Source organism: Phragmites australis, chromosome 5 (genome assembly GCF_958298935.1).
Source record: "Phragmites australis chromosome 5, lpPhrAust1.1, whole genome shotgun sequence".
Lineage (NCBI taxonomy): Eukaryota > Viridiplantae > Streptophyta > Magnoliopsida > Poales > Poaceae > Phragmites > Phragmites australis.
In genome coordinates this window covers 2,456,839-2,473,967 of record NC_084925.1, presented here as the reverse complement: position 1 = coordinate 2,473,967, position 17,129 = coordinate 2,456,839, and positions in this window count along the sequence as shown.

Sequence of the window (17,129 nt, the reverse complement as noted above, 5' to 3'; positions counted from 1 at the left end):
TTTGAGTTAAATATGTGATTTCCTTATTATTTCTAGATGTTATGATGCTTCAGCAACAGTAGTTAATTGTCCTTGTCAAAGTGTAATGGCAGAGCTAATTTGTGGCTTTGTGCTGTCACTTGTTTCAAAACTTTTAGTATTTGTTGAGTGGATATCTAAAATATCCTCTGCTTTGGTAGATAGGATCAATGTTTTTGATTTGTTCTTTCTTAGTCGATTAATCCATGATGATTGTTAACTAAATTCTTAAGATTACGAACATTGTAAGACCTAGACATTATTTAATCAGAAATCAGAATCGAAATGATAAAATTAATATTTAAGACATGTAAAGTTTAAATATGTGTCCTTGGCCTTTTCTTACATAGGAAGCAGTTTGCTTGACTGTTAGTAATTTCTTGGCCTTTGATTTGTAGCCTTAAGCAGGAAGTATGCCACCATCAAGGAGTTGGATGCGTATGAGCAGATCATCTGATGAGTGGTAAAAAGGCTTTGAGGAATTTATTTATATTTGGAGGTACTTATAAAGGAGAAACTGCACCCTGTCCTTGTGCAAGATGTCGGAACATGTCCTACAAAACACGCTAAGAGGTCCAAAGTAACTTGATTTCGAGAGGGTTTGATGGAAGTTTCATTCAAGGGGAAGAACATGGTGAATATTCTGGTGAGGATAACATTGATGAAGGAGTTGGCGATGAAGATGTGACACAGGACGATCTTCCAGTTCATAATCTGATCTCCACCCTTACTAAGGGCACTATCCATGGAGACATCACAAGTAATCATGAAGATGTTGATGCTAACAACGAAGGGGCATTTGATGATGTTGGTAATGTTTATGGCAGTAGTTTAGGAGCTGGAAAGAATCAAGAGCCAAATGATTGTGCTAAGGAATTATTTAAATTATTAGGAGGCTGAGAAGGAATTGTACCCAGGTTGCAAGAAGGCCACTAAGTTATCATTTTATTGTTAGACTCTTTCAGATCAAGTGCATGTTTGGTTTCAGTAACAAGGTGCTAGAGGCAATACTTCAGTTGTTCTCGCTCGTGCTCCATGAAGGCCACTGTATTCCAAACACTTTGGAAAAGGTGCAAAAGGTTGTTCGTGAGCTTGGACTTGACTACCAAAAGATACACGCGAGCACCAATGATTGTGTGTTATTCCGAAAGGAGTATTCTGACACGCATAAGTGTCCAATCTGTGCTGAAGGTAGATGAAATAGTTATGTGTTGTGTGCCATATTATAGTTTGTTTGTGTCCACTATTTTGTTTAGAATTAACATATGACATTCTGTTGGACCCCATCGGTATCCAATGCTAAAGAGGGAATAATTAAAGGTGGTTCTTATTGTTCTCATATAAGCAACTAGTATTATTTGTGTACCACATCCCCTTCTAAGTAAACATTGCTTTTGTGCAAATGTTCTATAAATTACTGTCGCAAGAATCAATGGTGAGTATATTACTGCGTTGTTTCATTTTGTAATTTGTCCTTATGTGAATATACACAAAGGTTTCTATCTGCCAAGTCAATTTAAATATCTTAGTCCAAAAGGGTTGAGATATTTCCTACATCTATAAAGGCTCGACTGGATTGGACCTTATGGCTTGCTTGTTACTGAATCTAGAGTAATTACCAAATGAAATCCTTGCACAATTGTTGCAGTGCATGCAACCATCAGAAGTCAAATTATTGGTCAAATGTTTTAGTTCATATAGTCCCTCGTTCAGCACAATGGATTTATTTTATTATACGTAATGACTCGTTTCATTATTGCAAACCTATCTAATTTTGGTTTCTTTTTATAGGATGGAATGATTTGAGTGGAGCACTCGGTGCTATGCAATGCATGGATAAGACAAGCAACTCAAAAGTAGAGAACAAGCAATCCCATGTCACCAAGAATAGTGCTAATGCTGTTATGAAAGTTTTAAGAATTTTATTGTTTCCTTTAAGGAGTTTCTTATGTAATACATGTCGTGTTTCGTACTTTGTTGGATGTTAGCACATACTTGCAATTTATTATGAATTATTATTCATTTTTTATACAATTCACATTTATCATTTGTTCCTATGATATGATGGGTGTAATTTGTACCCATGTTCATGCTATTGGAGCGAATAATATAACCATTGTAGTACCAGTTCAACTAATTTTGTTGCAATAAGGGTTTGTGGCAATGTCAAATAATGTTGCAATATATATTGCCACCAACATATCTTTGTTGCGATAAAACCAATTGCCACGAACATATTTCATCGCGATAAGACCTATGGCCACGAAACATATTTCGTTGCGATAGAACTAATTGCCACGTACAAATTTTGTGGTAATAATGATTATATTGCCACGATAATAGCCGTTGTAGATGTGGGCTAATGCAACATTAGTTTAGTTGCAATAAGAATATGTATTGCAACAAACAAAACATATGGCAACAACTTTGCAACATGGCACTATTTGCAATGGCTAGCGACGATTTTCAAATTATTGCGATAGACATTTATTGCAACGATTTTGACCTTAATGCAACAATTTTCTCCCGTGGCAAAAGCCCGATTTCCTTGTAGTGGGTGCTTGGTGCCAGATGATCAAGGAGGCCGGGCGGAGTCAAGGTTGATCCTAGTGGTATACGTGGAGGTCAAGCAAAGCTTGGAAGATGGATGAAGATGACGTGTTGATAAAGTCAATCGAAAAAGATGCCAATACAAGTGACAAGGCAGCTCGAGGGATCAGGAGCGGGAGAAACTTGCCGACAGTAAGGATCGTAAGATGTAGTACACGCGTCGATATCAGAGTGCTTGTTTAATGTGTAAGCAAGTGGGTGTAGTTTTTTCGCTGTGTATTTGTATTGTGTTCTATTGTGATTCTCTTTTAGAGGTGCGCTGGGTGATTGAATAGGAGAAGACCATCAATTTCACAAGAAATTTGTTGAGGAGCCTATTCACCCATTTCTAGTTGTCACTCACGATCCTACAATTAGTATCAGAGTAGGTTTGATCATTTGTTGACCTAAACTAGCTTTGTGATCTGTAGGGGGCATGAAGAAAAGTGGGAAGATTATGATATTTGATGGTTGTGATCTTTCATACTGAAAGTTGCGCATTGAGGCTTATCTTCTAAGGCAAAGAAGTGTAATATGGGAAGTAGTTGATTCCAACTATGAGACCACTGCTGCTCGCATGACTCAGGTTCAAATCGAACAATATGAGACCAAAAATAAGGCTAGAAATATTTTGTTCACTAGTCTGAGTCGGGATGAGTTTGACAGGGTCTAGCACCTCCGTACTGCCCGGGAGATCTGGAATACTCTGAGTGTCTTTCATGAAGGCACTAATCAGATTAAGGTCAGACACCAAAGCACATACAACCAAGAATACTAAATATTTGTGCAAGGCCTTGGAGAGTCTTTGGATGCGATATTTGCTCGCTTTGATGGGATTGTTAGTAATCTTTAATCAACTGGTGTTTTGCCCTATTTTGAACATAAGAAAGTGATCAAGCTTCTATATACTTTTGACCGTAGCATATGGGAAGTGAAGATCTCGAGCATTGAAGAGTCTCCAAGTTACAACACGTTCACTTGTGATGAGTTCTTCAGAAATCTCAAGTCTACCGAGATAGCTAAGGCGGCTGGAATCGGTCTCAGAAATCCCCTGTCACAGAATATGACGTTGGTTTCCAGACCTGGTGGTGGCAATCAGTCTGTAGTAGATTTTTTCGCTAACACTTCATCGAGTGGATTTGCTTTATCTTTATTTATTTCTGTCACAGAGGAGCAAGTGGACGCGCTGAATAATGAGGACTTTGCACTGATTGTGAAGAAGTTCACCCGATTCTACAACAATCACCGAGACTAGAGGAGGGGTGGTTCTCGTGCCTGCTTTGAGTGTGGTGACAATACCCACTTCAAAGCAGATTGCCCCAAGCTCAAGAAGAGCGAGGACGGTGACCACAACTACAACAAGCATAAGAAGAAGAATAAGAAGCCATTCTTCAAAAAGAACCGTGACAAGATGACCAAGAAGACGACCAAGATGGCTTTTAGGGCATTCGTGGCGGCTCTTAGCGACATCGATTTCTCTTCCAGCGAGGAGGAGAGCTCGGAGGAGGATGAACCACAAGCAAAGAATAAGAAGAAGGCCAAGGACTTCACCGGCCTCTGCTTCATGGCAGAGGACAACAACGACCCCGAGCTGAATCCTTCCGAAGTATTGCCTTCTTGCGACCAGCTTTCCTTCCAAGTAGATACCTTAAATGATGCTTTCGTTAGCAAGGATAGGTTACTTAAGAAATATGTGCGTGAGTTGAAACATCTTAGGTCTAAGTTTGAGTATGTCTCTACTGAACTTGCATTGCTTAGGTCTAGCCCCAATGTTGAGGAGTGTGAGAGTTGCCATGATTATCATGGCTGAACTTGTCGAGCTTCATAATATGCATGCTCAAGTCGTCAGTCGGCTTGAGAGTGCCGAGAAGAAGCTCCTTGAGAAGGAGTCTAGATCTACTCTCTTGTGTGCTTGTAAGAATTATCCCTTGCTTGCAAAGAATATTGAACTGAAAGATAAGCGTCTGAAGGAGCTAGAGTCTAGATTAGAGAGTGCTGAGAGTTCTAAGAATGTGCAGCCAAATTGTTCCACCTGCACCATCTTTCAGGGCAAACTCAGTTGGGTTAGAGGGTAAGTTCAAAAGTTTTTGATTGAGAATGAGTACCTCCTTTCTCTGGTGAAGAAGTGCTCAGAGGGCAAGGGAAAAATAAATTCGATCTTGGCTAAGACCAAGGTGTGTGCTAACAAGCCGAGTTTGGCTCTTGAGTTGGGTTTTGAGAGGGTGGCTTATAGTGGGGAGAGTAAAACTGTGTTCACCACACCTACTACACTAGAATCTAAAAGGTACAAAATCAATGCCACATCATAACCCATCAAGAAACATATTCATTAACCCACAAAGAAGAAATTCACACCACAACCCAAGAGAGCTCAACAGTCTAAGATAAAAGAGCCTATGAGAGAGCCCTGAGTGACCGGTAGACGAGTTCCTGAGAGACGCTACCACTGCACCTACTGCTAGAGAGAGGGTCATTTGGTTGTGTTTTGCTTTCATCGTAGGAGAGATGAGCGGTGTGGACATGTACTGCTCCTCTATTGGTATATATGAGCCTTTTTCTCGCTTCCACTCATGAGTCCCTAACGCTTTTCACTCTCTTCCTAGAGGTGTTGCCCGACGTGGATTTTATCATGACTCATATGGTTTTGGTCCACGTGTAAGAGGCTTTGAGTCCTAGCGCTTTGGCGGACCATATTTTCCTCATCGTGGTACTTGCCCTCAGTGTACTAGACCTATTTTACCTACACCTACTTTTACCACTTCAGGGCGGATGATCCAGTACTGGATTCCCAAGAGGTTTATTACTAACCCCAGTACTGAGCCATCCATCTATTATTCTTCTCATATGTAGGTGGCAGATGAAGACCTGGAGAACATGTGGCTCATTGACTCCGGTTGTTTGCGCCACATGACCAAAGATTCATCATGGTTCTCCAGCCTCACCCTCGTGAAGCAACATGAGTACATCATATTCAGGAATGATCGGAAAGGAAGGGTGAAAGCTAAATATATGGTAAGGGTGAATGAGAGTTTCACTCTCAAAGATGTAGATTTCGTGGAGCATCTGGGATACAACCTTCTCTCTGTATCTCAGTTGTTGGATGAGGACTTAGAAGTGCACTTCAAACGCGATACTTCTTGAGTTCTCGATTCTTCTAGCACTTTGATTTGCAAGATTTCTCGAGTTGGTAGAGTTTTTGGAGCTGATTTTTCTGAGTCTCTTGGTTCTTCTCGTTGTTTGATCGCTCAAGCTTCTTCTAAGCTTTGGATGTGGCATAGGAGACTAGGGCATATGAGCTTTGATTTACTTACTCGTTTGAGTGCCCAAGGCTTGATTCAAGGATTGTCCAAACTCAAGTTTGAGAAAAATCTTATTTGTGCTCCTTGTCGGCATGGCAAGATGGTTGCTGCCTCTCACCCACCAGTCAATCTGATGATAACTAAACGACTGGGAGAACTTCTCTATATAGACACTATTGGTCCTTCTCGGGTTCGTTCGACGGGTAGAAAGTGGTATGTTCTTGTCATTGTTGATGATTTCTCTCGCTACTTTTGGGTCTTCTTTCTTGTGAGCAAGGATAAAGTGTCCTCACTTTTAGAGCTTAGCTTTGAAATTGTCCAAGGAACTTTCTGGTGCATTGAAAGCAATTCGCAATGATAATGGCACCAAATTCAAGAACTATCTCTTTGATGCTTTCTGTCTTGATCATGGCATTGAGCATCAATTTTTGCCCCACGGGTTCCTCAGCAGAATAGCGTGGTTGAGTGGAAGAATCGCACTTTGGTGAAGATGGCTAGAACGATGCTCGATAAGCATAGGACTCCTAGGACGTTTTGGTCTAAGGCCATTAGCACACCATGCTACATCTCCAATCGGATTTTCTTGCGCTCGATTTTGAATTAGACTTCTTATGAGTTGCGCTTTGGGAGGAAACCAAAGGTTTCACATTTGAGAGTTTTTGGTTGTTGTTGCTTCATCCTAAAGTGTGACAATCTTGATAAGTTTGGGTTGCGTTCTTCCGATGGTATTTTTTTTGGGTATTCTCTTCATGGTCATTCTTACAGGGTCTTTAATCTTGACACTAACACCATCATAGAGTCATGTGATGTGACCTTTGATGAATCAACCTCTTATGCTAGTTCTGTCTTTGAGTGTGCGGATGATCAGGAGATGAGCGAGAGCATCTTTGTAGATGGCGACCTTTCAGCTCTCGGTAAGGACGAGAATGATCCACTACTTCCCTCGACCACACATGCTTTAGAGCTGCAACCTGCTTCTTCTACTCCAATAGAGGGTCCTGTAGCATCTACTTCCACTTTAGCTGCTCTCGAGCTTGCACGAACACAGGTTGAGGGGGAGTTCACCTCTAGGCGTGAGGCCCATCAACACCTTCAGTGGCGACATCCTTCACACATAATGATTGGAGATCTTGATGAGAGGGTAATGAGGTCAAAAACCGCTTCTCATGCTTATTTTACTGATTCTATATTTGTTGCTTCTTTTGAGCCTCATGATATTGGACATGCTTTATCTGATTCGAGTTGGATTAATGCCATGCATGAAGAGCTTGAAAACTTTGAGAGAAACTAACTTTGGGTCCTTATAGAACCACCCTCTGATATTCATACTATAAGAACTAAATGGGTTTTCAAAAATAAATAGGGGGAGGATGGATCTGTAATGATAAACAAGGCTAGACTAGTGACTCAGGGTTTCACTCAGGTTGAGGGGATAGACTTTGGAGAGACCTTTGTACCCGTATCTAGGCTAGAAGCCATTAGGAATCTTCTTGCATTTGCAGCATCCAAGGGTTTCAAGTTATATCAAATGGATGTCAAGAGTGCTTTCCTAAATAGTTTCATTTAGGAAGAGATCTATGTTAGGCAACCCTCAGGCTTTGAGCACCTCAAATACCCACATAGAGTTTACAAGCTTAAAAAGGCTTTGTATTGGTTTAAGCAGACACCTAGAGCTTGGTATGATAGACTTAGGTCTTTCTTGCTAGAGCATTGGTATGTGATGATGTCAGCTGATAAAACTTGATTCGCTCTCAAGTATGGCAATGATTTCTTACTTGTTCAGATATATGTAGATGATATCATTTTTTGTGACTCTTCTCATACACTTGTGGCCAAGTTTACAGAAGCCATGAGCAGGGAGTTCGAGATGCCGATGATGGGCAGGATCAACTTCTTCCTTGGGCTTCAAATCAAGCAACGCAAGCAATGTATATTTGTCCATCAGACGAAATACACCAAGGATTTACTAAAGAAGTTCGACGAGAGTGATGCGAAGCCCTTGGCTACACCGATGGCTACCTCGATCGTGCTTGATCCAAATGAAGATGGCGAGGAGGTGGACCAGTAGGAGTACAAGAATATGATCGGCTCTCTCCTGTACTTGACGACAATAAGATCTGACATCCACTTTACTGTTTGCTTGTATGCTCACTTCCAAGCTTCATCGAGGACGTCTCATCGCCAAGCAGTGAAACACATTCTGAGATACCTCAAGCACACTCTCGAGTATGTGCTTTGGTTTTCTACTTCCTCTTCACTTTCTCTTCGAGGTTTTTCGGATGCAGATTTTTCTGGTTATAGAATTGACAGGAAAAGTACCTCTAATACTTGTCACTTCTTGGGTACTTATCTTGTGTGTTAGTCTTCTTGCAAACAGTCTAGCGTTGCGCAGTCTACTGCTAAAGATGAATATGTAGCTGTTGCTCACAGATTTTATAGATGGTTACTATTTTGAGGGAATTTGGGTTGAATTTCAAGATTGTGTCACTTTTGTGTGACAATACTAGTGCCATAAGCTTAGCCAACAACCCAGTTCAACACTCCAGAACCAAACACATAGATGTGAGATTCCACTTTCTAAGAGACCACAATGAGAAGAGAGATATTGAGTTGAGCAACATAGATACCTAACACCAGCTAGCCGATATATTCACCAAGTCTCTAAATGCTACAAAATTTGACTATTTGAGAGGAGAGCTTGGTGTGTGCTATCCCTGTGGCATTGTGTGAGAGGGAGTTACCTTTGTATATACTCTATCTTACTTTTGTTGTATTTGTATTGCATCGTATCATGTAAGATAATAATAGTAGTTGAGCTTTGACTTATATGTCTTTAGCATTTTTTATTGCTAGACTTGAATTTAGACTTTTGAGTAGTTATAAGGAGCAAATTTTTAATCTTAAGCTCCTCTTGATGCTTTGACATGAAATATTTTAAGCAAGTTAACTTTCTTTAAAATGAAATTTAGCAATTTTATGAATCATATAGACTATAAAATGCTACATTCTTGATCACCATGTTCGTAATTACTTTGGCTAAGAGTAAACTTAAAATTTGAACATAATCTTTTGTCACTCTTGAGTATTTGCTTTAGCTTGATCAGTGCTTAAATTAGGGCTAGTTTTGTGAAAAGCTTGTGCTAGACTGCTTTATTCAGTTCAACGGATTGGGGGTCTTTGATCTTTGTCTATGTAAATATTTAGCCCATAATTAACCCTTAAGAGAGCATGTGCTCGTTTGTGTTACAAAGGTACAACTTGTTTTGGCTTTGTAAAAAATTGCATATCTTGAATCCTATATCGAGTTAATAAAATAAATGATCAAGTTTTGAGAATTGAATCTAATATGGTGGCTTAAGGCTTCATGTGGTTTGTCAAAGAAGTAAACCCATGATTGTTTAAAGCTCACTTGAGGATAGTTAAATGATCAATGAGAAAGTTAACTTATGATTTTTAATGTGCTAAGAATGTTTTTTCACGTTGTCAAACTAAGGCTTGGATTGATATGAGGGTGTTTGCATAGCCTATTGGGTTGAACTTGGTTGTCTAGTTTGAACTTGACATAACACTACACTAGTTCATCTAATCTTTGCACTGATCATGAAACTGTGGATATTTTTGTGGTGATATCTTTTGGATAATTGAATAACATGATCAAAAATTACTTCACTCGTGCTTGGGACATGAACTCATTTCGAGACTTTGTGCACTTTTAAGTTATATTTTTTACTTCTCATAGTGTTTTGACATCTCTAGTCCTTGCAAGTGCTTTGTGATCTATATGTGAAGCTTTGTAGGCTTGCATTTGATTTGCACATCTGTGGTATTATCTTGTATCCTTGATGTTTGAATTGCCAAAGGGGGAGAGCATATGCACAAAGATGAGAATATGTATAAATATGCTTCAAATGGGAGAAAAGAGAAATTTGCAACAAACCTCAAAGAAAAATAAAAAATATGCATTCATCAAGGGGGGCTTTTTTTTTTGAGTTTTTCTTGCTCTTTTGAGGTTTTAGCTTGTCTTTGCCTCTATTTGTCCTTTTGCAATCCTTCTTATATCAAGCGACATGTTTTTGCTCTTTTTTGAGTTTTCGTCACTTGGATGTGATTCATCTCTTCAAACTCAAATCTTTGTGTTTTGAGGTTTTGTCAATATACTCATCAAGGGGGTGATTGAGAAACCAAGTTGAAATGTGCATTGGTTATATGTGATGAGTGATTGACAAGGTTATCGATTTGGTTTGCCGAGTTTTGGATTGTCTGGTTTGTGCGGAGAGTCCACAAAATTCTTCAGATAGTCCACGGTTTTGAAGTGAACTGGGATGTGTAGAGTCCGCACATTTTCTCAGTGAGTCCACAAAATTCTTCGGATAGTCCGTAGTTTTTAAGTGAACTAGGATGTGCAGAGAGTCCGCACATTTTCTCATAGAGTCTGCATTTTTGCGTAGTGTCCGCTCTTTTCTTCGAAGAGTCCACAGTTGAGCAGAATTTGAATTTCGATTGGAATGTGCTTTGAGTTGATTTGAGTTTTTAGTTGAGCATTTTGATTATAGACTAACTGCAAATAGAGTTGAAAATATGTGTTTGCTTATCTCATGGTGTGCAGGTGATAGATGCAACTTGACGGTCGATGACGGGTGATCGAAGTCAAGTGGGGTGCTTAGTGCTGGATGATCAAGGAGGTCGGACGGTGTCAAGGGTGATCCTAGTGATACACGTGGAGGTCAAGCAAAGTTTGGAAGATAGATGAAGACGGTATGTTGACAAAGTCAAGCGAAAGGGATGTCGGTGCAAGTGACAAGGCGACCTAAGAGATCGAGAGCGGGAGAGACTTGACAGCGGTTAGGATCACAAGATGCAGTACACATGTCGACATCAGAGCGCTTGCTTAATGTGTAAGCAAATGGCGTGTCACGCATTGAGAAGCGTGCAGAGGGTTTCTCGATTTGGCCTCAAAACCGTGGGAGGACTAGAGGAGTACGTAACGCCATCACGAAGTTTGCGTCGAGACGAAGCAAAGTCGTGAGAAGCGCCGTGGCCGTTCGATGAATGAAGAAGAAAATTGACCAAAATATCCTCGACGGTAGGTATGAGTGTACTACGTGAGAGAGATATTTTGGAAAAAAAGCTAAAAAAATTAGGGGTAAGTTTTCTAGCTTATAAATAGAGAGGTAGGGCTAGAGAGAGCTTAAAACCAGTCATTTGAGCATCTTGTGCCACTCATATGAAGGCACTGTGCTAGAGTTTTAGAGGATAGTAGGATGAGTACTTAGCATATGTAATATGTGAGAGTTTTGAGAGAAAAATTTTTGTAATCCGTCTAAAATAGAGCTAACATCTTTGAGTAATGAAATTTATTTTGTTACATATACTTGAATTCCCCTCATTCTAGTTTTACTCTATTAGTTCCCTTGTCTTGTATGCAAGTTTTTTTTTTAGTGTTGATTTTCGTTTTTCTTTTTAGCTAAAATGTTAACATTTTTAGAGGTGGTTCTTCTTGATGCTAAATGCATAAAATTCATATGCACATGCATATGTAATAGGATCTTGAATTTTCTTGCTTTTAGACCATCATCTTAAAGATCTTTTTCATCCAGTGTTCATCTCTCGATCCTTGAGTGATTTTTTCTCAAGATTCAACCTTTATGTGGGGATGAGTCATGTATTGGTTTACTGTGAAACCTAGTGTTCGATTTCAACCATAAGACTCACCTTTTGTTGAATCTTCAAGTTTAGTTTTTGACCTTTCTCGGAATCTCTGGCTCTCCGGTACAATCTCCGAACTCTCCGGAAACTCCGGACTCTCTAGAGTTTCTAGGATTTTCTAGGTATGTGTAGTTTTTTAACTGCATATTTGTGTTGCGTTCTATTTTGGTTCTCTTTTAGAGATATGTTGGATGATCAAATAGGAGAAGATCATTAATTTTATAAGAAATTTGTTGAGACGTCTATTGAATTCTCTCTAATCGTCACTCTCGATCTTACACAACTCAAACTTTTGTGTTTTAATATGCATAAATATAGTCTGATCATCTGAGAAAGTCCTGGTACGTAGATCACCATCTTTTACTTGCTTTTAATTTGGCTCCATGCAATGTCCATACACATATAGTAATAATATTATGAGAAATGTAACTTCGCAACACGTTGTGCATGCAAGAACTATTTTGACCGTTAATCGCTCCCACATGATACTCATTTATCTATTAATTCTCTCACCTACTTATATGATTTTTACACCTACTCTTTTAACATAAGTCTCAACGTAAATAAATGGTCTTGATACCACATACGTCCGCATACCCTTTGGAAATTTTCCTTCCATAATAGTATCCATCTATCTATCTACCTTGGAATTCAATCAATCATCAGTTGAATTTCTTTGAGAATTCAGATTGTCCGTGAGAAAGAAAAAAGAAGATGTAGCTAGCAGCTAGGTGATCTTTGGAGACTGCCATCCGTCGTCAAGGTTCGGCGTTAAAGATTCAGTACGTTGCTTCAACTGACTGTAATCTTGTAATGTTGACACGCTTGCATGCATGTGTATGTAATAATCTTATAATGTATTCGCCAAATCTTGAGTGCCTTTTGACCACATTTTCTTCTTCCTGCCTTTGATGACGGATGGATGACGATGCAAATGCATATATGCATGCGCCGACGACTGTGTTTGTGTGCCCCATTTCTATACGAGGGAACCCTTCTTTTTGTGAGGTGAGGTATGTACGACGGAATTGATCTTGGAATGTTGTCTCCTAACGACAGGATGTGTTCTTGAAGGAATTTATGGAATCTGATTTGATATTGCAGCGGCTGCGTGTGTTAAAAAGTCTGAATTCTGAAATCTAACAACCCGGCTTGTTTGTTAAAATGGAATAGCGCTGCAAAGTCATATCGATTAAGGGATCTATGCAGTAGTACTCTAAGGAAGGAAGGAAAATTTTCATTAGGAATTAGGTATATGAACGTATGGTTTATTAGAATCGTTTATTTGTATTGAAAATCGTATTAAAAAATATGTAAAAAAATTATAAAATAGATAACAAATAACTGATGAGTAAATATTAAGTAAAAGAGATAGACAATGTGTATCCACACCTCTGTGGAGTTGTATATTCACTACTCTCAATTGCAAACCGTCTTGTGGACGACTGGATGTGTATTGTCCACCTCATCTGTTTAACGAATGATAGATATATAGCGAAAAATTTAACTACTTGATTGCGATATGGATGCTACAGTAACATACATAATATTGCAAGTCTACTGTGGGCGTCTTTGTCAAGGTCCAGTTTTGCCTAACACACTGCTGCTGCGAACTGACTAATCAAGAGCAGCTTCCTTGTTCTAAACGTGGACCTACTAGATACATATATCTTTCTTTCTGCAGGTCCTTCAACGCATTCTGTAGCTACCAAAAAATGCGTCCAAGTTACATATTTTCTGCCGTTCAATTCCAAGAGCCTTCGTTTTCGATTCCAACCGAAGCATCCGATACTGGTCACACGTTGCGACGTCTGCCTGCCTTGTCACTCACAGGAAAGGAGAAGAGGAGCGGGGGCTCGATCGACCGGCTACTTACTGGCACCTGACAGCAACGTTGCAACGAACTCATGATCAAGACCTGACCTACAACACGCACTGCAGCTCGATCGACATGCGTGTGTGTGACTTTTGATCCACAGATTTAATTCGTTGGTTTACTTGATCAGAAAAGCTTATATTACCCTCCGTGACATGCGAGCTGATCATAGAAAAAGGCTAAACAAACCATTCTCGTTTTGCTCTCTACGATGTATGACCGAAAATAGCGATGAGAGGTAGGTGAATAGATATTTAAAGATAAGGGGTTTAAAATTCTCTTAAATATATGAGTATATGAACGTTTATGCTTCTAACAACAAGAATAACAACTTTCTAAGGTTGAAAAATCACAGTTTAAAGGCAAAAACGAAAATTAACAAGAAAATCACAATAAAAAAAAAACTTGCAAACTTATGAGGGGACCAATAGAAGATTAGAAGAGGGGAATTCAAACATATGCAAAAATATAAACTTCATTACTCAAATATATCAGTCTTATTTTAGACGAATTACAATAACTTTTCTTCCAAAAACTCTCACCTATTATATAGGCTAAGCACTCATATTACTCTCCTCTAAAACGCTAGCACTAGGCTCTCAAATAGGTGGCACAAGGGGCTCAAGTAGTTGGTTCCAACTCTCTTGTAGTCATACCCATCTATTTATAGGTTAAAAAATTTAATCTCTAAGTTTTCTAGCTTGTTATTAAAATACATATCTCTTATAGTACACTTCTATCTATTACCGAGGGCATTTTGGTTCATGTATTGCTCCGTCCATTGAACGGCTATGGCGCCTTCACGACTTAACTTCTCCTCGACACAAGCTTCGCGATGGTGTCATATACTCATCTAGTCCTCACACGGTTTTGAGGCTCAACTGTGAAACCCTTTGCATGCTTCTCAAAACGAGACTTACCGCTTGCTTACACCTTAAGCAAACGCTCTAATATCGACACGTGTACCCCGTCTTGCGATCCTGATCGCCGACAAGTCTCTCCTGCTTCTGATCCCTCAGGTCGTCTTGTCACTTGCATCGGTATTCCTTTTACTTGACTTTGTTAACACGTCATCTTTATCCTCTGTTTTATGCTCTTCTTGACCTCCATGTGTATAGCTAGAATCACCCTTAACTCCGCTCAGACTCCTTGATCACTCGTCATCGACCACCAAGTTGCATCCATTACCTACATACCATGAGACAAGCAAACACATTTCCCTAACTCTAACTCCAGTTAGTTCATAATCAAAATGCTCAAACCAAGCTCAAGCAATCCAAAACTTGACAAACTAAATCAACAAACTTGTCATCACCAAGAGCTGGAAGGTCACCATTTATAAAGATGCTATCGCTCATCTCCTGATCACCTGCACATTCAAAGATAGAACTAGCACAGGGATTGATTCATCAAAAGTTACATCATATGATTCCATGCTGGTGTTAGTGTCAAGATTGTAAACCCTGTAAGTATGGCTATGAAGAGAAAACCCAAAAAAAATACCATCAGAAGAGTGTGACTCGAATTTGTCAAGATTACCACGCTTTAGGATAAAGCACTGACAACCGAAAACTCTCAAATGTGAAACATTTAGCTTCCTCCCAAAGCACAACTCATAAGTCAAATTCAAGATCGAGCGCAAAAAAATCCGATTTCAGATGTAGCACGTTGTGCTAATGGCCTTAGCCCAAAACTTCCTAGGAGTCATATACTCATCGAGCATCTTTCTAGCTATCTCCAATAAAGTTTTGTTCTTTCTTTCAACTATGTCATCCTGCTAAGGAACGCATGGGGTAGAAAATTGATGCTCAATATCATGTTCAAGATAGATTGTATCAAAAAGATAGTTCTTGAACTCGATATCATTATCACTGTGAATTGCTTTCAATGCAACTGGAAGTTCTTTGAATAATCTCAAAGCAAAGTTTTGAAAGTGTGAGAACACTTAATCCTTGCTTACAATAAAGAAGATCCGAGAGTAGCGAGAGTAATCAATAATAATAACAAGTGCATACCACTCCCACCCGTCGAACGAACCCGGGAAGGACCAACAATGCCCATATGGTGGGTTCTCCTGGTCGTTCAGTCAGCACCAGATTGATTGGTGGATGAGGAGCGGTAACCATCTTACCGTACCGACAAGGAGCACAAACAAGGTTCTTCTCAAACTTGAGCTTGGGCAATCCTCGGATCAAACTTAGGATACTCAAACGAGTAAGCAAATCAAAACTCATGTTCCCTAATCTCCTATTCCACATCCAAAGCTCAGAAGAAGGTTGAGCAAGTAAACACCGAGAAGAACCAAAAACCTCAGAAAAATTGGCTCCAAAAACTTTCCCAACTCGAGAAATCTTGCAAATCAAAGCGCCAGAAGAATCAAGAACTCAAGAAGTATCACGCTTGAAGCGCACTTCCAAGTCCTCATCTAGCAACTGAGATACAGAAACCAAGTTGTATCCCAGATGCTCAACCAAAGCCACATCTTTGAGAGTAAAACTCTCTTTTACCTTTACTGTTCCTTTGGCCTTCACTCTACCTTTTCAATCATCTTTGAAAGTGATATACTCATGATGCTTTATCAGGGTGAAGCTGGAGAACCATGATGAATATTCGGTTATGTTGCGCGAACAACCAGAGTCAATGAGTCACATGTCCTCCAAGCCTCTACCTGCCACCTACATAGAAGAAGAACAGAAGGTGGATAGCTCAATACTAGGATTAGTCAAAAACCTCATGGGAATCCAGTACTGAGTCATCCACCTTGAAGTTGAAATAGTAGGAGCATGCAACTCAACACCAACACGCTAGGGACGAGTACCACTATAGGGAATACGTAGTTTGCCAAAGCGTTGGGACTCAAAGCCTCTTACATGTGGATCAAAACTATATGAGTCATGGTAAAATTCACACCAGACAACGTTTCTAGAAAGAGACTGAAAAACGCTAGAGACTCATAGGTAGGAGCAAGAAAAAGGCTCATGTACACCAACAGAGGGACGATACATGTTCCGGGTACTTCACTCCCACTCACGCCTCTCATCTCTCCTACGGCGGAAGCAAAACCCAACAAGGTGACCCTCTCTCTGACAGTAGGTGCAGTAATAGCGTCTCTCGGGAATTCGATTGCTAGTTACTCTAATCTCTCTCACAAGTGTCATCATCTTAGGCTGTGGATCTTTCTTGAGTGTGGGTTTTTCTTTGTAGGTTGAGATGTAGATTTATTCTTTTCTAGCATATATTGTGAGGCATTAATCTTGGCTTTCTTCAACTCTAGGGTAGTGGGAGGGGTAAATACAGTCTTGCTAGAATTGGTGTAAGCAACTCTCTCAAAGCCCAAAGCTAATCCAGCCTTATCAGCATACATCTTGGTCTTGACTAAGATCAAATCTATTTTGCTATTGCCTTCTGAGCACTTCTTCACAAGAGAAAGGAGATACTTATTCTCAACCATGAGCTTTTCAGCTTGCTATAATCCAGCTGAGCTTGTCCTTAAGGACCATACAAGTGGGACACTTAGGCTGCACATCCGTAGAACTCTCGACACTCTCCAATCTATACTCTAGCTCTTTTATGCGCTTGTCTTTTACTTCAGCATCCTTTAAAAGCAAAGGACAATTCTTACAAGCGTCTAAGAGAGTAAA